This window comes from Bos grunniens, chromosome 3 (genome assembly GCF_055505025.1).
Source record: "Bos grunniens cultivar Pamir isolate PY7600 chromosome 3, Bosgru_T2T1.0, whole genome shotgun sequence".
Lineage (NCBI taxonomy): Eukaryota > Metazoa > Chordata > Mammalia > Artiodactyla > Bovidae > Bos > Bos grunniens.
In genome coordinates this window covers 82,891,531-82,910,496 of record NC_141167.1, presented here as the reverse complement: position 1 = coordinate 82,910,496, position 18,966 = coordinate 82,891,531, and the positions used below count along the sequence as shown (strand labels likewise).

General features: G+C 37.4%; 1 long non-coding RNA gene across 1 annotated transcript in view; it reads right to left on the bottom strand.

The window, feature by feature from the left end:
- Window positions 1-1,663: 1,663 nt before the first annotated feature.
- Window positions 1,664-18,966, bottom strand: part of LOC147375931 (uncharacterized) — a 138,461-nt gene continuing 121,158 nt past the window's right edge. The window contains exon 4 of the long non-coding RNA XR_015161629.1: window positions 1,664-3,490. This is a non-coding gene — a long non-coding RNA (uncharacterized LOC147375931). The remainder of the gene's footprint in view (window positions 3,491-18,966) is intronic.

Below are 18,966 nucleotides of genomic sequence, written 5' to 3'. Positions count from 1 at the left end.
TGCATATTGTCACCTTGCTTATTTAACTTATGTGCAGAGTACATCATGAGAAATGCTGGGCTGGGGGAAGCACAAGCTGGAATCAAGATTGCTGGGAGAAATATCAATAACCTCAGATATGCAAATGACATCACCCTTATGGCAGAAAGAAAAGAAGAACTAAAGAGACTCATGGCATCTGCTTCCATCACTTCACAGCAAATAGATGGGGAAATAATGCAATCAGTGAGACTTGACTTTTGGGGGTGCCAAAATCACTGCAGTGGTGACTGCAGCGGTGAAATTAAAAGACGCTTGTTCCTTGGAAGAAAAGTTATGACCAACCTAGACAGCATATTAAAAAGCAGAGACATTACTTTAGCATCTAGTCAAAGCTATGGTTTTTCCTGTAGTCATGTATGGATGTGAGAGTTGGGATTATAAAGTCTGAGCCCAAAGAATTGATGCTTTTGAACTGCGATGTTGGAGAAGATTTTTGAGAGTCCCTTGGACTGCAAGGAGATCCAACCAGTCCATCCTAAAGGAGATCAGTCATGGGTATTCATTGAAGCTGAACTACAGTACTTTGGCCACCTGATGTGAAGACCTGACTCATTTGAAAAGACCCTGATGCTGGAAAAGATTGAGGGCAGGAGGAGAAGGGGATGACAGAGGATAAGATGGTTGGATGCCATCACTGACTCAATGGACATGTGTTTGGGTGGACTCTGGGAGTTGGTGGTGGACAGGGAGGCCTGGGATGCTGCACTTCATGGGTTGCAAACAACTGGACACGACTGAGTGACTAAACTGAACTATCTATGAAATGACAACTTTTATATATAATATATCCTTAGCCAACTCATCACCTCTGAACTTCAGACTTAAGTTACTAAATTGTTTACTATACATTTCCATTTGGATGCTTGTATTAGGCCTCCCACAGTTAACATGTCCAACACTGAGCTCTGCACATTCCCTCAAAACCTCTTATAGACTTCCTCATTTTTACTAAATAAAAAGTCAATTATTTTTATTCCAAGTTGGAACCCAGATGCTATCTTCCACACTTTCTCCATGGGGTTGCAAAGAGTTGGATACGACTACGTGACTGGACTGAACTGAGGTGAAAAATTAACTTAAAATACAATGCACTAATAATACTATGATGTGTGTCCTCAGTCACTTAATCATGTCCCACTCTGCCACCCCAATGACTGTAGCCCACCAGGCTCCTGTGTCCATGAAATTTTCCAGGCAAGAAAATGGGAGTAGGTAGCCACTCAGTTCTCCAGAGGATCTTCTCCACCCAGGGATCAAATCCCTGTCTCTTGCATGTCCTGCACTGGGAGGCAGATTTTTTATTCTTGAGTCACCAGGAAAGCCCAAATAATGTATGACTTTTACCAATAAAAACTAAAACAAAAAGCACTTTAGAGAAAACTCTTAAATATATATATATATATATATATTTTTTTTTTTTTTTTTGGTTTTGTGAAGATTTACCTAATTGTCCAGAGTACTCTGCTTACATAATATGAAGGACTTCTTTCTTTCTGGTTCAAATGTGCAGTCCTTTAGTCTCACTCATATATTATTACAGCTTTCACTCTACTTTCTTCTTTTGTACTTACACATGAAATCAGGTCTGTTTTCACAAGACCATAAAGATAATTTTCAAGTCTTTTCTTTTCAATTGATTTTTCCTAAGCTATTTTATTTAATTAGGTTATAAAATTGTATTAACAACATAGACCAAACTAGATCTGTATGTACATGTTAAAGTTGTTTCCCATCAAAGTAAAATAAATTTAAACAATGCCAACCTAACATAGCTGAATAATAATTACCATCTTGTATCATAATATATCTTCTGATTATACTTTTTACAAGTTAATAATAAGTGATTCCCCATCCTTTTTGCTTATTTGTTTCTTTGCAGTAACTTTTTGCTCTTAAAGTACTTATTAGAAAATCTATCTCAAAGCCTAACCACCAAGGAGATTACAGCATGCCTTATTGAATCTTATTTTAAATGACTATTGTGCAACAACATCACCTAGCAGTAGCAGAGGATAATTAACATCCTACAGTTTTCTATTATGCTTTCTGTACTGCATCTTGATTTGTCATTCTCATTGCATCCTCTGTAAGGAAATAGATACACACTTTTTTTTTTCTCCTATTTTGTAGCAGTGGTATGGATATACTGAGTAGATTATAAATAAAATGTATGTACCATGGAAAAAAGTAGTTGTGTATATTTTTATTATATAAAAAATAAATTTATGCCTGAGATATCTTAAAAAGTTCACATACCTGTAAAATTCAAAGTCTAGTGTAGCCTTAGAGATTCTATCAGCCTTAGGATAAAATAAGAAATGTAATAAGATATGTTAAATCATACCAAAAGAATTAATCTATAAAGTAATGAGCTACATAATGGAAAAAGAGAACGAAGAAAATAACCAAATGAAACTCCATTCCCCAAGATGCAAAACTCATTTAAAAGATTGTATCATTTTATTTTTGATTCGTATATATATTTTACTTCTCTTAAATTTTCTTGGCTCAAGTTTTATCTGGATAAGACTTCAAGGTAGGCATGAATATAATTTTGGTTTTTTATTTAGCTTGTATTTTCCTTGTATGAAAGTGAAAGTCGCTCAGTCAAGTCCGACTTTGCAACCCCATGGACTATACAGTCCAGGTATTCTCTAGGCCAGAATACCGGAGTAGGTGGCCTTTCCCTTCTCCAGCAGACCTTCTCAACCTGGGGATCAAATCCAGGTCTTCCAAATTATAGGCAGATTGTTTACCAGCTGAGCCACAAGGGAAGCCCAAGGATATTGGAGTGGGTAGCCTATCCCTTCTCCAGCGGATCTTCCTGACCCAGGAATGGAACCCAGGTCTCCTGAATGCAGGCAGATTCTGTACCAACTGAGCTATCAGGGAAGCCCCCATTTTCCTTGTATTAAGCCAAACTTTTCTAATTATAAAAGATAAAATATAAGGACATACTTAAAATTATTTTACTCTGTTAAATATTCTTTCTTCAACTCAGTAAAACTAAGAGCAGATAACATATTTTAAGACCCATTAGACGAAAAGATTTCTGATTATATCTCTAAAACTAAAAACAAAAGCAAAGAAATTTTTTTAAAAAGAAATATACAATGGGATAGGAGTTGGCAGCACACTGCAAATGTCAGTAAAATTTTGGAAAGTATAAAGAAGGCAAACACTGACCTAGAATATCAGATATTTTTATTTTTTAAATAAAAATTAACTGCCTACACAGAAATAAACAGTTCTCTATGAAACCCTGAAAATGACAGACAATTTGAGATTTGGGTAATTTTTAAGTCTCAATATTAAAATCTTAAAAAAAAAAAAAAGGCATAATTAAGTATCTGGTTAAGGAGAAGGTTAATACCCAGAGGCGCTCTTCCAGTCCTTCATCAATTGTGCTTCCCAACTGTTGGCGTAAGTAAATAATTTACTCTCGACACTGAAAAATAAAAATACCATATGTGAACACTAGGCTCAGGTGAGACTGATGAGGTGACCTATTACAAATATATAGGTTAGGTGAAAATTGTCACAGTGGATTTTGACACCTCGAAGTTTTGTCTTCTGAATTTCTCTCAGAATAGTAAAATCAAAGTTGATATTCACCAAGACAGAATAGTGATAATTCCTTTCTCAGGAAACAAATTTAGTCAACAGAAAAGAAAATCTGTATCTGAGGTTTAGTGGATTATCCAACTGAAAGACATAATTTCCTGACCTATCATTGTATTTATTTTTTTAACTTTTTAAAAATTTATTTCTATTTATTTAATTGGGAGGTGAATTACTTTACAATATTGTGGTGGTTTCTGCCATACATTCACATGAATCAGCCATGGGTATACATGTGTTCCCCATCCTGAACCTCCCTCCCACCTCCCTTACCATCTCATCCCTCAGGTTCATCCCAGTGCACCATCCCTGAGCAACCTGTCTCATGCATCAAACCTGGACTGGTGATTTATTTCACGTATGATAATATACATGTTTCAATGCTATTCTCTCAAATCATGCAACCCTGGCCTTCTCCCACAGAGTCCAAAATTCTGTTTTTTATACCTGTGTCTCTTTCGCTGTCTCGCATATAGGGTCATCATTACCATCTTTCTAAATTCCATACATATGCATTAATATACTGTATTGGAGTTTTTCTTTCTGAATTACTTTGCTCTGTATAATAGGCTCCAGTTTCATCCACCCCATTAGAACTGATTCAAATGCATTCTTTTTAATAGCTGAGTAATATTCCATTGTGTATATTTACCACAGCTTTCTTATCCATTTGTCTGTTGATGGACATCGAGGTTGCTTCCATGTCCTGGCTATTATAAACAGTGCTGTGATGAACATTGGGGTACAAGTGTCTCTTTCAATTCTGGTTTCCTCCGTGTGTATGCCCAGCAGTGGGATTGCTGGAAACTCCCCGGGTCAGTAGGTACCCAATATGCTACTGGAGGTCAGCGGAGAAAACTTCAAAAAGAATGAAGGGATGGAGCCAAAGCAAAAACAATACCCAGCTGTGGATGTGACTGGTGATAGAAGCAAGGTTCGATGCTGTAAAGAGCAATATTGCAGAGGAACCCGGAACGTCAGGTCCATGAATCAAGGCAAATTGGAAGTGGTCAAACAAGAGATGGCAAGAGTGAATCTCAACATTCTAGGAATCAGCAAACTGAAATGGACTGGAATGGGTGAATTTAATTCAGATGACCATTATATCTACTACTGCGGGCAGGAATCCCTCAGAAGAAATGGAGTGGCCACCATGGTCAACAGAAGAGTCCGAAATGCAGTACCTGGATGCAATCTCAAAAACGACAGAATGATCTCTGTTCGTTTCCAAGGCAAACCATTCAGTATCAGAGTAATCCAAGTCTATGCCCCAACCAGTAACGCTGAAGAGGCTGAAGTTGAACGGTTCTATGAAGTCCTACAAGACCTTCTAGAAATAACACCCAAAAAAGATGTCCTTTTCCTTATAGGGAACTGGAATACAAAAGTAGGAAGTCAAGAAACACCTGGAGTAACAGACAAATTTGGCCTTGGAATATGGAATGAAGCAGAGCAAAGACTAATAGAGTTTTGCCAAGAAAATGCACTGGTCATAACAAACACCTTCTTCCAACAACACAAGAGAAGACTCTATACATGGACATCACCAGATGGTCAACACTGAAATCAGATTGATTATATTCTTTGCAGCCAAAGATGGAGAAGCTCTATACAGTCAGCAAAAACAAGACCAGGAGCTGATTGTGGCTCAGACCACGAACTGCTTATTGCCAAATTCAGACTAAAATTGAAGAAAGTAGGGAAAACCACTAAACCATTGAGGTATGACCTAAATCAAATCCCTTATGATTATACAATGCAAGTGAGAAACAGATTTAAGGGCCTAGATCTGATAGATAGAGTGCCTGATGAACTATGGAGTGAGGTTCAAGACATTGTACAGGAGACAGGGATCAAGACCATTCCCATAGAAAAGAAATGCAAAAAAGCAAAATGGCTGTCTGGGGAGGCCTTACAAATAGCTGTGAAAAGAGAAGTGAAAAGCAAAGGAGAAAAGGAAAGATATAAACATCTGAATGCAGAGTTCCAAAGAATAGCAAGAAGAGATAAGAAAGCCTTCTTCAGTGAACAATGCAAAGAAATAGAGGAAAACAACAGAATGGGAAAGACTAGGGATCTCTTCAAGAAAATCAGAGATACCAAAGGAACATTTCATGTAAAGATGGGCTGGATAAAGGACAGACAATGGTATGGACCTAACAGAAGCAGAAGATATTAAGAAGAGATGGAAAGAATACACAGAAGAACTGTACAAAAAAGATCTTCACACCCAGATAATCACAATGGTGTGATCACTGACCTAGAGCCAGACATCCTGGAATGTGAAGTCAAGTGGGCCTTAGAAAGCATCACTATGAACAAAGCTAGTGGAGGTGACGGAATTCCAGTTGAGCTATTCCAAATCCTAAAAGATGGTGCTGTGAAAGTGCTGCACTCAATATGCCAGCAAATGTGGAAAACTCAGCAGTGGCCACAGGACTGGAAAAGGTCAGTTTTCATTTCAATCCCAAAGAAAGGCAATGCCAAAGAATGCTCAAACTACCACACAATTGCACTCATCTCACACGCTAGTAAAGTAATGCTCAAAATTCTCCAAGCCAGGCTTTAACAATATGTGAACCATGAACTCCCTGATGTTCAAGCTGGTTTTAGAAAAGGCAGAGGAACCAGAGATCAAATTGCCAACATCTGCTGGATCATGGAAAAAGCAAGAGTGTTCCAGAAAAACATCTATTTCTGCTTTATTGACTATGCCAAAGCCTTTGACTGTGTGGATCACAATAAACTGTGGAAAATTCTGAAAGAGATGGGAATACCAGACCACCTGATCTGCCTCTTGAGAAATTTGCATGCATGTCAGGAAGCAACAGTTAGAAATGGACATGGAACAATAGACTGGTTCCAAATAGGAAAAGGAGTACGTCAAGGCTGTATATTGTCACCCTGTTTATTTAACTTCTATGCAGAGTACATCATGAGAAATGCTGGACTGGAAGAAACACAAGCTGGAATCAAGACTGCCAGGAGAAATATCAATAACCTCAGATATGCAGATGACACCACCCTTATGGCAGAAAGTGAAGAGGAACTCAAAAGCCTCTTGATGAAAGTGAAAGTGGAGAGTGAAAAAGTTGGCTTAAAGCTCAACATTCAGAAAATGAAGATCATGGCATCTGGTCCCATCACTTCATGGGAAATAGATGGGGAAACAGTGGAAACAGTGTCAGACTTTATTTTTCTGGGCTCCAAAATCACTACAGATGGTGACTGCAGCCATGAAATTAAAAGACGCTTACTCCTTGGAAGGAACGTTATGACCAACCTAGATAGCTTATTCAAAAGCAGAGACATTACTTTGCCGACAAAGGTCCATCTAGTCAAGGCTATGGTTTTTCCTGTGGTCATGTATGGATGTGAAAGTTGGACCGTGAAGAAGGCAGAGTGCCGAAGAATTAATGCTTTGAACTGTGGTGGTGGAGAAGACTCTTGAGAGTCCCTTGGACTGCAAGGAGATCCAACCAGTCCATTCTGAAGGAGATCAGCCCTGGGATTTCTTTGGAAGGAATCGTGCTAAAGCTGAAACTCCAGTACTTTGGCCCTTCATGCAAAGAGTTGACTCATTGGAAAAGACTCTGATGCTGGGAGGGATTGGGGGCAGGAGGAGAAGGGCACAACAGAGGATGAGATGGCTGGATGGCATCACTGACTCGATGGACGTGAGTCTCAGTGAACTCCAGGAGTTGGTGATGGACAGGGAGGCCTGGCGTGCTGTGATTCATGGGGTCACAAAGAGTCAGACACGACTGAGCAACTGATCTGATCTGATCTGATCTGGTCTGATGGCAGTTCTATTTCCAGTTTTTAAGGAATCTCCACACTGTTCTCCGTAATGGCTGTACCGGTTTGCATGCACATAAACAGTATAAGAGGACTCCTTTTTCTCTGCACCCTCTCCAGCATTGTTTGTAGCCTTTTTGATAGCAGCCATTCTAACCAGCATGAGATAGTATCTCATTGTGGTTTTGATTTGCATTTCTCTAATAATGAGTGATGTTGAGGATATTTTCATGTGTTTGTTATCCATATGTGTGTCTTCTTTGGAGAAATATCTGTTTAGTTCTTTTATATAGTAAGAACTATGAATGTCCAGAGAGATTCCAAATAGCTTAGGATGTAGGATGTGCTTATTTATTTCTTAAGATGTGCTTAGTCGCTTTATTTGTAAGATTTGCTTAGTTGCTTATACGTGTCTGACTCTTTGCCACCCCCTGGACTGTAGCCCACCAGGCTCCTCTGTCCATCGGGATTCTCCAGGCAAGAATACTGAAGTGGGTTGCCATGCCCTCCTCCAGGGGATTTTCCCAACCCAGGGATCAAACCCAGGTCTCCCACATTGCAGGTGGATTCTTTTACCATCTGAGCCACCAGGAAAGCCTAAGAATACCGGAGTAGGTAACCAATCATTTCTCCAGGGGAACTTCCTGACCTAGGAATCAAACTGGGGTCTCCTACATTGCAGGCAGATTCACCAGCTGAGCTACCAAACAGCTTACTAATGTGTAATTCATAAATACTCCAAGCAAATAAAGTTTATACTAAAACAATTAGAAGGAACTAAGAGGAAAAAACTAAAAAGATCAGATATATAATTAAAATACATTTTCATTCCACAAGATCTCAAAGATCACAAAAACTTACTTCTTGCACATTTTTACTCACACAACCACAAAATATTTTTTTCAACAAAATAGGGAACGACTAAGTGACTCAAGAGGACATAAAAATTTAGGAAGACATGGCTTTTTGGAAAATAGATCCAACACAAGAGGGGGAAGAAAAACATCTACAAATGAAAGAAAAAATTCCCCAATCATTTAAAATCATATAGTGCAGACTTAGAAAACACTTAGTCCAGACTGAAAAGTATGCTGACAATGGTGTGCTGAAGGATGTTGGGGAGAGAAAAATGGAATTAGTATGTTATTTGTGGTCTTTCTTGGTGACTCATTAGTAAGGAATCTCCCTGCCAATGCAAGAGAGATGGGTTCAATCCCTGAGTGGAGACGTTAACCAAGAGAAGGAAATGCAACCTACTCCAATATTTCTGGGAAATATTGAACAGATAAATCCCATCAACAGAGGAGTCTGGTGGGCTACAATTCATAGGTTGCAAAGGAGTCAGATACAACTTAGCAACTAAAGAACAATAACAAATGTTATTTGAGGAACTTTACCATACGATAAAGTTTTATTACCTATAGAATGTGTTTACTACATTAAAACATGAACAAAACTAAGAAATTTATCATTCCAGGGGAGAAAAAATATTTTCTATGAAATGACATGCCATTCTTCATGGCTCATCTGTGGGAAAACATTTTCACAAGTAAAATAACATAAAAGCAGAATACTGATATAATAAAAATGTTTGATATAACTACACTATGAAGATGAAATTAGAAATGTCACCAAGCAGGACCCTATGGGTTTTTTCCTGTGACAGACACCCTCTCCCTGTATCTTCTGCCTGCCTCTTATTTATAGAAAAGTTGTAGTCTTCCAGGCCTTCCCCAAGTCACAGAAGCCTGGCTCAAGAATTAACAACTGAAAGGATGTTAACACGTAGTGACAAAAGGAGTGATGGGGCCATGGGAACTAGTAACAATTTAAACAGTAAATCAGCTACGTATCAGTCACAGAATCTTCAGTTCCTCACTGAAGTACATAGGTAACAGTATCTGATATACTCTGAAGACCATAATGTTAAATCCTGTAACGCCACCCTGTTACCTCACCATCAACCACTGAGAAAACTGTACACGAGTTGATCACATATCCTCTGACTCCCTTCTCTCACCTTGCCTTTAAAAATGCTTCCTTGAAACTCATGGAAAAGTTTGGGTTTTGTAGAGCATGAGGTGTCTAGATTTCTTCTACAGTGCCTACAATAAACACTGCACTTTCCTATACCACAACCCAGTGTCAGTGGCTAGGCTTTACTGAATGAGGGCAGGCATACCCAATTTGGCTTGGTAACAGAAAGTTATGCAAGTTACTTGGTTGCTGCTGTAAGAGAGAATTGTCATCAGTTAAATCATCATTGATTCCACTATTTATAGCCCTGGAGGCTCAATGGTAAAGAACTTCCCTGCCAATGCAGGAGACACAGGTTCAATCCCTGGGCTGGGAAGATTCCCTAGAGAAAGGCATGGCAATCCACTCCAGTATTCTTGTCTGAGAAATCCCACGGTCAGAGGAGCCTGGTGGGCTACAGTCCATAGGGTGACAAAAGAGTCAGACATGACTTAGTGACTGAACAACCACAACATCTAAACCAATAATAAGTTCTGTGAACCGTCCCCAAATTTTCCAAGTCCAATTAGCTGTCACCTCCTGTGACAGGGCAGAAAAGTTGTGCTATCTTTCCTGCTTTGTAAGGTGGGTAATACAAAAGTATCTTAAATTAGGAAGACTTCTTACAGTTTCTCAGCAGGGGACTGTCTGCCTGCATTCTTTGTTCTAGATTCTGAGGAAAAGTAGAACATTCCCTCTCTCAGCAATTGTTAGGAAACTAGAATAATATAATGAAATACAAAGAACTGGAAAAAAAAAATCAAAAACAAAAACCAAGCCACTCAAAAGTGACAAACTTTCTACCAGAGGATAAAAATCTGTTTCCAATTAAAGAAAACAAATAGGTGACAAGACATGAAAACCGAATTTTACAAAAGCAAAAGAGGGAAATTAAGAACACAAATTAACTTTAGTAACTGAAAATTTGGGTTTTAATATTTATGATACAGTAGATAAAATAAAGTACAATATATTTATAGTAGATTCCCTAATTACTGACCAAAAATTGAAAGCAAGTAATATCTTAGTTTAAAAAGTAAAAATATTAATAGATTTAAAACTTCAACTGAAGTGGGATTCTTGGATTGAAGTATTTTCCTCTCAGTAGACTGAGGATGCTATTCCATTGCTTGTACCTTCAATGCAGTCAATAACATTCTCAGAAGAAAAAGTTTGGAATATAAACTAATGTGGAAGGACATGGTAAAGAGCTGGTTTTCTGCCCTTTCCTAGCTTCAGAAATGTCTTCAGATTTGATACTTAGTCAAAGCCCCTTTCAATATTAATTCCAAAATATTTTGGGGATTTCCCTATACCAGATACATGACACATGAAAATATATTTGAAACTATATACCAAACCATTATTGAGTAAAGGATATCTTATATTGATAAGATAGAGGTGTTTCAGAGGATGGAGGCTAATAACACCTCTGAGAGAGCTGAGTGAATCCCGTGACAGAAAGTTACATGTATCTGAAGGAACTGTGTGAAGAGGTATATATGCTTAAATAACTCCCTAAGTTAAAGATTCCCCTGAGTGGAGGCAGTAACTCACATTCAGATCAACCTGTGATCAAGAAGAAACTGGAGGGCAAAAGTTGTTTCGTGGAATCATAATATATCATTTATTCTGATACAACAAATGCTGTTACTTCTTAAGCTTTACCTTTTTTGAAACCTAGATAAAACTGGTGCTAGTTGAAATTCATAAGTTTAAATTTTAACATAATCCCAAAGAATTCTACTAACAGAGTGGCATTAGAATAAAATACTAATATTAATAAATCAGTGTCCCTAACACATAATGAGTTTGGAGTTTGTAGTCCATTTTTACAGCAAATAAACAGTGAAACAAACAAGTTACAGACTTTTCTTGGACTCATCACAAAACTGAGTTTGCAGGAAAACCACTACCCTCAAATCTGAAAAGACAGGCGAATACAATAGGTATACTCAAGATCTCCTTACCTGGAGTAGAAGGTGCTAGAGCAGTAAACTGGTAGGAACACAAAGGGGACCGTCTGTAAGTTGCTGGAAGCTGAGTATGGGATGGTTTAACGGTATGAGCTTCAGCCATGTCAATCTGCTCTTTGGCTTTCAGTGATGTATGCGTATGTATGTATGTCAGGTAAATATCTATGTCTATATAACCAGATTTGCCAAAAATTCAACATAAACAGCTAAGAAAGATCCCCTGCAAGCTCTGGCACAAGGAGAGAAAGCATAATCATTGTGAAATATACCCAGAAGATTCTCTACAAGAAAGGTTTATTTGACATGAGGTAAGGGAAGTTGTCCAACCTCAGTTTCTCTAGCTCTCATATTTAGCCTAAGAGGAGGGGTTGGAGATAGTCAATACTTGTGACTATTACAGCCCAGGAACATTGGCTCACTGAAAGTCAGAAATTTAGAAAGCTGAAGAAAGCCTACCCTTTATCACATATTACCACAAGCCAAATAAAACTCAATTAAAATAATGTTTGATTAATTGAAAAAGTATTTAAGATGCAAAACACACACACACACACACACACACACAGACTGAGAGGAGGTCTTAAGGAAGTCCAAAGATTCAGGGGAGATAAAACACTAGCCATCAGACTAATTTGAAACCCTTAGCATCTACAGCTATAAAAAATGTGACATAGCACAATCTTAGCCATATCAGAATAAAGCCTCATAGTAAAGGTCTGTTTATCTAGGTTTCTATATATTAACTAATAATCATGTTTGCCTTTCAACTAAAAATGTTAAAAGCAAAAAATAATACTGCCTTGAATAGACAAAGAATCTGGAACAGATCATATGTGACAAAGGTTTTAGAATTATCAGGAAAGGAATATATAGGAAGTATGGTAAATATATTAAAGATTGTAACAGAAAACATAGACAACAGACAAGAATAAGTAGAGAGATGGAAACTAAAAAAAAAAAGCCAAATGAAAATGCTAAAAATCTAAAACCAAAAACAGAAATGAACCAGGCTCATTAATAGACTAAACTCACCAGAGGAAAACATCATTGAGGATAATATTGGTCAATAGAAACACCCCAAACTGAAATACAAAGAAAAAAAAAATAAAAAGAGGTCATTAGACCATCCATGGACTGCGGAGTAACTTCAAAAGGCTAATAGATGAATAACTGGAATGCAAAAAGGAGAATAAGAGAGACTAGAGTAGAAATACGTTTGAAGTGATAATGGCCAAAACTTTTGAAAAATCAATGATAACACAAAGTCATATGTCCAGGAAGCTAAGATAATAAAATATAAGACAAATATTAACAAATCCACACCTAGGTATGTCCTGTATATTATTAGAGTTCTCCAGAGAAACAAAATCAATAGGATATAGATAAATAGATAAGAAAACATTAATTACAAGAATTGGCTCATGTGATTATGGTTGAAGTTCCACCCATAATTTTTATTCATTCTGTAAGTCAGAATTATATTAATATCCTATTAGCATTACTCCAATACTAAAAATACAAAAAAGAAGGTGTAGTAAAGCAAATCAACAACAATATTTCTCATGAAAATAGGTGTACATGCCCTCAATAAGAAATTAGTAAGTTAAATTTTAGAAAGAATAAAAAGAGCTATGTAGGATATTAAGTGGGCTCTTTTGAGCTAAGCAAGATTGGCTCAACATTTCAAAATCAATTACTTTAATCCTTCACATCTACAGAAAAGATCGAAAATCATACAATCATATCAAGTGATACAGAAAAAGCATGTAACAAAACCAAACATCATTTATGACTAAAAGTGACAGTACACTAAGGATACTGGGGAACTGCCTCACATAACAACCTGTACCTACATTATATTTAATGTAAGAAACTGGATTCTTCCCACCCCACCAATATCAGGAACAAGATAAAGATCTCCTGTCTCAAAATTCCTATTCAGCATTGTATCTGAAGTTCTAGGCAGTGTAATAAGGAATGAAAAGGAAATAAAAAGTACAGACTAGGAAGAAAAAAATTAAGTTGTCTTTGTAGATGACATAACCATTCATGTAGAATATCCCAAAGAATCAAACAGAAAACCTCTTGTAACCAATAACCAAGTATAATAAAGTTGTAGAATACAATATTGATATATAAAATTCAATTATTTTTCTATATATCACCAATGAACATTTGAAATTTGAATTGTAAAAGAACACAATATGTGATAAGAAGAATAATAGTCTTTCAAATATTTTTTTTTATGTCCTAATCATTGGAATCTACCAGTATGCCAGGTTATGTAGCAAGAAGGAATTATAACTGCAAATGGAATTCAGTATTTTAATCAACAAATAATAAAATAGGGAAATTTTCCTGGATTATTCAAGTTGACCCAACTAAATTAAAGAGGCCCTAAAAATGTTGAAGAGGGAGATGGATGAGTCAAAGTCTGTGTCAGAGGGATATGACATAAGAAAGACTGGACTAGCCATTGTTGTATCTGAAGACAGAAAGGCACCATGAGTCAAGAATACAGGTGTCTCCAGAATTTGGAAAAAGCATTAAAACAGATTTTCCTTTAGAGCCTCCAGAATGAAATGCTGTCCTGCTGATACCATCACTTTGCCAAGTGATTTCATTTCAGTATTCTGATCGTGAATTCAAACAGATTTAAAGAGCTTTAAGCCACCATATATGCAGTAGTTTTCCACACCAGTAGCAAACTAAACCAGAGTTTAGTACCAAGATGGGGCTGCTTAATATGTAAAGATGTGGGCTTGAAAGTTTATTTAGAATTTTATAATGAGAGGATAAAAGGCATCTGAGGAGTATGACTGACAAAGCCCAGACTGCCTTCAACAGACTATTATTAGTAATGTAGATATTAAAGACTTTGTTAGTGGAGGCTTAGAAGGGTGTGAGGAACATGTTAGATAAAACATATGATCTCAGAAAATACCTAAAATGTTCTTAATAAGCTGTTACTAGAAATATAGATGAAAAAGATACTCCCAGGGAGGGCTGACATGAAAATATGTTATTGAAAACTGGAAGGAAGGTAACATTTTATATAGTGGCAGAAAGCTCAGTTGAAGTGTACCCTGAATTTATAACTTGTTAAAACTGAACTGTACTATTTAACTGAGATTTCCAAGCAAAGTTCTGAAGGAAGGCCTAGATTCTTTTTATTCCTTGTAACAAAATGTAAGAAAAAAGAATTATTTTGAAGGAAGAACTTTTAAATTTTTAAAAAAGAGCCAGAATTGATCATTTGGAAAATTCTCAGTTTGTCCAGATTGCAAAAAATGCTATAATTAGGAGAGTCACTTTCAGGCCAGTGTGCTAAGAGTGTTCCTGGACAAACCTTTGCTGGTGTTGCAGAACAATTAAAAGATTAGAGTATCCAATCACACAGAAGGTTCTTTGAAGAGATTAGGCAGTATAAAGTCTCTCAGTTATCTCTGAAGAATCCAAGGATACAGATAGGAATACCCAGAAAAGGTCAGTGGGGAAGATTCATGTTCCATGGAGTTACAAAGAAGACCTGCAAGGTTCATGAAAATATTATACTAGCAGAAATAGCGTGAGTTTGGACTAAAGGGACAGAGAGTGAAAAGTGAAAGAATTCTACCAGATGATCTAAACTTTAAGCAAAAAAACCAGATTGATACATATACTCACTTCTACATACATGCTAGCTTTCACCAAAAAAGGAGGGTGACACTGAGAGATGGATCATCAATCACAGACGATGAAGCCAATAGCCCAGAGGGCTTTTGCTAGGAGTTGTAAAGAATTATTCAGAGACCCTTAAACCAAAAGATGTTTGTCTGGCTGGATTTAACAACCGCTAGGGGCTAGTGACAATTTGAGAAATACAATGAAACAGTATTAGAATATAAACCAGACCAAATAAATATATTCAATAAGTAAGAGACTAGGCAAATTTTCTATGCCAAAAAGTTTCAAAAAATGTATCTATATATTCTACCCTCAAGGAAGTAGAACATAACCCCTATCCTTTAATTGTGTGTTCTATATATTTATTTTCAAAAAGTGCAGTATATATACAAAAAGGCAAGAAAAAAAAAAAAAAAAGAGTAACTTGAAAAAATGTACCTTTACATTTATATTACCTCAAGCAGTTGATCAAACTTAGCATTCATAGGGATATGTGTATCCTTGATTTAAGATGATGAGTATGGCCTTTCAACCTCTTTGGTATCCCTCCCCAATATCTTCAATCTCAGTCTAATCATAAAAAAAAAAATCAGAAAAATCTCAATTGAGAGATATTTTATGAAATATCTAACCATTACTCATCAAATTAAAAAGATTATCAAAAACACAGAAAGTGAGAAACTGCTAGAATCATATGTTAGGCAAACATATGACCAAACATAATATGGCATTCTGTATGGGATCCAGGAAAAAATAAGAACATTGGATAAAAACTAATGGAATCTGAATAAAGTATGGATTTTAGTTAATGATAATGTGTGAGTCTTGGTCCAGTAATTGTAACAAACGTAGTATATTAGTATAGGGTGTTAATAACAGGGAAAAATGGATGCAGGTTAAATGGAATTTCTTGTACTAAGTCACAATATTTCTTTAAATCAAAAATTGTCCAAAAAATAAAAAGTATTAAAAATAAGTAAAATGAGAACATAGTTTATTAGAAAGAGAAATGTAAGTTCTTTATAAAAACTAAGCAAATTCATATAAATATAAAAAGGATAAAATAAGAAATACATCACAAAAATACACATTTGCAGATAAAAGAGAACACATAATTACTGCAATTAAGGAGAAATGGAGATGGTGGAATAGGAGGACACTGGTTTCAAGTTCCTTCATGAACACATCAAAGTTACAACTACACAGAGCCACTCTTGCTGAAATCAGCTTAGGGACGAGAAAAACGGCGCCTCTGTGATCAAAACTGTAAAGAATGATCCACACGGAATCCTGTAGGAAGAGAGAAGTGATCTGATTGGAACTCAAACCCCTAGAGGGGTAGAGAGAAGAGAAGGGGAGATATTATAGGCTTGAGGATCCTCCCTGAGGAGCACAGGGTTTCAGCCACATATTAAGCGCTCCAGCCCTGGAACACCAAATACTGGGAAGACAAGCCCTCTAAGGCTGGTTTTAAAAATAGTCGGACTTACTGAAGAGCTGTAATAAACTGAGACTTTACTCAAGAACAGTGTCAAACAGACTTGGGGCTCTCACTCACTACAAGGAAATGGCTAGTGAAGACCACCTGGGGCTCTGGTTGGCTGGCCAAATCTGCCCCAGTGTGTCCCCCAGGCTCCAGTTCTGGTTCCTCTTGTTCTGGCACTATTCTTCAGTAAGGTAGAGCCTGCAATTGCCAATGAAAATGTGCATACTTGGCGTGAACAGGGTTGGCTTGGAGCCCAAATCAGGACAAGGCAACCACTGCAAGCACAGGCTTCAGTGCACACACTCAGGTGGGAGTGAAAGTAGCTCCAGGGGGTGATCGTCACAGGAGCACATTTTCTGCACAGGTTTGGGTGGACTGAAGTCAGCTCAGAAGTGTGGCATCAACCCTTCTAGACCCAACCAGCCTCTAGCCAAGGCATGCAGACAAGGGAAAAAGTGAAAGCAGCAGCGAAGACAGCCACAAGCCCTCAGGCCTTGGCCATGCCCCAAATCAAAGTAGAAAGTGCCAAAACACCCAAGAGAAGCCCAACTCTCAGGGTTCTTGCTCTAGCCCCTTGGGCCCTTAATCCGCCTTCATAGAGAAGCGACAATCACTGAGGATAGGAGAAGGCGAGGTTTGACTTGGCTCTTCCTCTATACAGCCCCTTCAATTCCATCCCTACCGGCACCAAGGCTGCAAGCACACCTCGGTGAAGACAGACCCATGCTCATTTCAGATCCAGCTCTCACCAAAGCCACTATACACATACAAACTGCAGAGACATTCTCGCATACAAGTATACACCTTTGAGACTGTTTTATCTAATTTCACAGAGACAGATAAAGTAAAACAAAATGAAAAGACATGAATATGTTTCAAATGAAAGTTAAAAAAAAAAGTGTTTAGAAATACCCTAATAAAACAGAGATAAATAATTTACCCAATAAAGAGATCAAAGCTCAGTGTTAAATGAGCTAAGGAAAAGCACAGATGAACACAATGAAAATCTTAACAAAGAACCAGAATCCTTTAAAAAAAAAAAAAAGACAGAAATGAAGAAGACAATTACTGAAATGAAAAATACACTAGAGGAATTAACAGGCATTTAGGTGGCACAGAATTACATATAAATGATTTGGAAGACAGAATAACGGAAATCACCCAATCAGAAGAAAAAGAAAAACATTTTAAAAAAGGATAGTTTCAGGACCTCTGGGGTAATGTTAAACATATTAACATTATATTATAGGGGTCTTGCAAGGAGCACAGAGAGAGAAAAGGGTAAAAAAATGTATTTTATGAAATTATGGCTGAAAGCATCCCAAACTGAAGAAGGAAACATATTCAGATATAGGAATCACAGAGAGTCCCCAATAAGATATACCCAAAGATGTACCAAAATCCATACTAACACATATCAAAATCAAAATGGCAAAAGACAAAGAAAAAATGTAAAGAAAGAGTTAGCTCCCAAATGTTTGGGACCCTATGGACTTTAAGCCCACCAGGCTCCTCTGTCCATGGAATTCTCCAAGAATACTGGAGTAGGTAGCCATTCCCTTCTCCAAGGGGTGTTCCAAACCCAGAGATCAAACTTGGCTCTCCTGCATTGCAAGAAGACTCTCTATAGTCTTGAGTCATCAGAATAACCCACAGATGAGCTTTCCAGGCAGTAAAGTGACAAAGAATCTGCCTGCCAATGCAGGAGACTCCAGAGACTCAGGTTCGATCCCTGAGTCAGGAAGATCACTTGGAGGAAGAAATGGCAACCCATTCCAGTATTCTTGCCTGAAAAATTCCATGGACAAAGAATCCTGGCAAGAATCTACAGTCCATGGGGTTGCCAAGTGTCAGACATGACTGAGTAACTAAGCAAGCAGCACAAAGAATCATATTGGAGTGATGGCAACCTTAGTGAGCTGCAACACTCTCTAATATCCTACATGCAACTGCAAAGCCTAATTCCTTCCAAAAGATAAAGAGAGAATTTTAAAGGCAGCAAGATAGAAAGCTGGGGTGGGAAGGGAATTCTCCTAAGGCTTTCAGATATCTTTCAGCACAAACATTTCATGCCTAAAGAGAGAGGAATGATATATTTACAACACTCAAAGAGGTAAAACCCTACAATACAGTACACCCAACCCAGCAAGAGAAGGAGAGATAAAAAGCTTCTCAGACAAGCAAAAATTAAAAGCATGCATCAATATTAAGCCAACCACACAAGAAGTGTTAAAGGGTTTTAAGTGAGAAAGTAAAGTGAAGTAAAAGTCGCTCAGTTGTGTCCAACTCTTTGCGACCCCTTGGCCTATACATTCCATGGAATTCTCCAAAAATACTGGAGTGGGTAGCCTTTCCCTTCTC